Consider the following 3,516-nt stretch of genomic DNA (forward strand, 5'->3'; position numbering starts at 1 on the left):
CATGTTATGAGGGCTTTTTGGTTGATCTGAGAAATATGATTAAATAATGAGTTTATACTTAAATTTTTAGCTGATAAATATTCATATGTATCCAATCACATGCATTAAATGCCTTAATAGATATATATTATATATACATATTATATATATATTTGTTTATTTGGAGGAAGCAATGGCACAGTGTAGGGTGTTTGCCTTGCAAGCCATCAGCCCCACCAAACTGGGTTCGATTCCTCCGTATGTATATTTATAATCATAGGGGGAAATCTAAGTATGTTAATCAAGAGGTGAGACAGTTAATTTTGACCACAGTCAACCTACATACTAAGATGACAGAAGGTTCACTTTTAATGTTAACACATTCTGGGAGATAAATTTTACCTGTGTTTTTCATTATGCGAAAAAATATGATGTGTCTTCATCTTTTAAAAATTTTCTGGGGGGACTAGAGAGATAGCACAGAGGATAGGGAGTTTGCCTTGCATGCTGTGAACCTGGATTTGATTCCTCCACCCCTCTTGGAGAGCCCCGAAAGCTTCTGAGAGTATCTCGCTTGCATGGCAAAGCCTGGCAAGCTACCCGTGACATATTCAATATGCCAAAAACAGTAACAACAAGTCTCACAATTTATTGTGAGACATTACTGGTGCCCGCTCGAGCAAATTGATGAACAATGGGAGGACAGTGCTACAGTGCAGTGCTTGGCAGGGGAGTGTGGGCCATGCCCATTGGTACTCCGGATTTCCTCCTGGCTCTGTGCTTAGGGATAACTCCTGGTGGTGCTCAAGGAACCCGCGTACAGTGTTGGAAATCAAACTGGGGTAGGGTGTGTGCAAGACTAAAAGCGATATGTTTTTGATAGATTTGAGGATCCTGCCCAGTGCAGACAGAGGGACAGATGAATAAAGTGAAGGAAATAAGAGCAGTGTATTGGGGTTTGCTCCTGGTCACAAGCCTCTGCTGAAGCTAGGGTAGAGCCGCGCCCTGGGAGAGAGGAAGAGGGCTTTTAAGTTGTCTTGGACAGGAAAGGGGCAGAAGGGAACAAAGACCAGAGGAACTGGTGTGCTGGGTGTGGCCTATTGTCTGTGTGGGATGAATGTGAGGAATCATGGAATGCAGCCTAATGGCTTCTGTCGCCGGGTGGGCCATAAGTCCTATCTTCTGTGCTGAGGTCATGGTTATCTTTGATTCTGGGAATGTCATTATTATATCCACCGGCCACCATTTAGTGCCGAGCAAACCTCACAGCTGTGTGTGTGTGTGTGTGTGTGTGTGTGTGTGTTTGTGGCACTCTTCTTGATTCTGTGGTCAGGGGCCATTCCTGGTGGTGTTCAGGGGATCATGGATGGTATTGGGGACTGAACCAGGCTGATTGTATGTAAAGCACATGATTTGACCTACTTGGCTTCATCTTTTCCTGATATATGATAGCAACCTGCTTTTTTCAATTTATAAGCAATAAAACTTCTTAAATTTTGTACAACAAAAATGAGTTGCAAAATGAGTCTCAGTTTTACAATTTATTTATGTCCTCACATGCAGATTTAATATAACTAATGTGCTGCCTTAGTCAGCGGTCAAGTTGAGGTTAATGGAGAGATCTCCAGAGTGAAACCACCAGGGTTGCAGTTGGACCAGCTATGTGATGGAGGCAAGTTGTTCTCACCTTAATCTGTGCTGCTGACTAATTAAACTGATAATCTACTGGAACTGCTTTGAAAAGAATTTAAGGTACACTATGCCAAAGCTGACATAGGCGTCTAGTTCATAAACACTATTAGCCATGTTATTATTTAAATAACAGAATTCATATTGTTTGGGGCTTTGGGGGGTGCCAGGTAATGAACATAGGGTTTCATGCACACAAAGCAAATTCTACCGCTTAGTTATATCCCAAGAGGTCCCCCCCCCATAAATCATATTATTTTCTTTCCTTTTATATGTTTTCAGAGGTCTTAAACATACAGAAGTTTACAAGACTAGTAGAAAATATGCATACTCCATCACATTCAGAATTAATGATTGGATCCTGTTGGTCATAATTCCACCCAGCTCTTTTGAAAGAAATAGAACATAGGTAGCGAGACAGTCTCTGTTTTGATCTAATTTCCTTCCCAGTGAGATTCACAGTAATCAGTTTGGTACTTATCCTCCCAGTTCATCTATACATACACATATGGTTTTTCTTAGCCCTTATGATATATACTGTTAAATCTACATCTTTACCAATGTAGAGGGAAAGACCTTAATTGATTTTTTTGTTGGTCCTAGTTACCCAGTTGTAAATTCTCTGTTCATTTAGACCAGAACTTCTTAGACTTTCTATACACACTACTCCTTTTCTTTGAAAACAAAAAAGGATTTTTTTTTTGTTTGGGGGCCACACCAAACAGTGCTCAGCTCTTACTCCTCACTCTGTGCTCTGGAATCACTCCTGGCTGTGCTGAGAGACCAAAACTGATGCTGGGATTCATCCAGGGTCAGTCACATGCAGAGGTAAGAATCTAATCTCCTCTACTATCTCTCGGGCTCTAGAACAAAGATTTTAATGTCACAGTTTAAAAAACTAGAACTGAGGTCATCAATATCTGCTTAACACTACTGTACCTATACCTTTTTTAAAAAATTTTTTAATTTTATTAGGGAATGCCCTGCCACAGAGGCAGGGTGGGATGGAGGGGATGAGCGTGGAAGGATACTGGGATCCATGGTGGTGGAGAATGGGCACTGGTGAAGGGATGGGTACTCGAACATTGTATAACTGAAACCCAAGCACAAAAATTTGTAAATCTACAACTGTACCTCATGGTGTTTCACTAATAAAAATTAAACAAATTTTTTTTTAATTTTATTATTATTATTTTTTAATTATTATTAGTGAAACACCATGAGGTACAGTTGTAGACTTACAAATTTTTGTGCTTGGGTTTCAGTTATACAATGTTCGAGTATACATCCCTTCACCAGTGCCCATTCTCCACCACCATGGATCCCAGTATCCCTCCCACCACCCCATCCCCCCACCCCACCCCGCCTCTGTGGCAGGGCATTTCCTTTTGTTCTCTCTCTCCTTTTGGGTGCTGTGGTTTGAAAAGGAGGCATTGAGTGGCAATCATTTTCGATCTATAGTCTATTTTCAGCATGCATCTCCCATCCTGGGAGGATCCTCCCAACACCCTTTATTTGGTGCTTCCTTCTCTCTCTGAGCTGTCTTTTCCCCTAGCATGTGCAGCTGGCCTCCAATGTACCTTTACTTATGCTATATATGAGGTTGAATCCAGGGCCCCACACAGTTAAGGCAAGTAAGTGCTCTGCTCTGCGACTGAACTACTCCCTGGCCCACCACTGTACCTTCCTGCTGAATTGGGTATGTGCTAATCCTCAGGTACCCAAGGGTGGTCTCTGGCCATTATCACATCTGTTTACTACACTACAGAAGCTTGCTTTGGAGTGATGACTTTGCCAATCCACATGTACAACAAGTGTCAAAACTTCAACAAGTAAAATTCTAAAGTT

Source organism: Sorex fumeus, unplaced genomic scaffold (genome assembly GCF_029834395.1).
Source record: "Sorex fumeus unplaced genomic scaffold, SorFum_2.1 ptg000094l, whole genome shotgun sequence".
Classification (NCBI taxonomy): Eukaryota; Metazoa; Chordata; class Mammalia; order Eulipotyphla; family Soricidae; genus Sorex; species Sorex fumeus.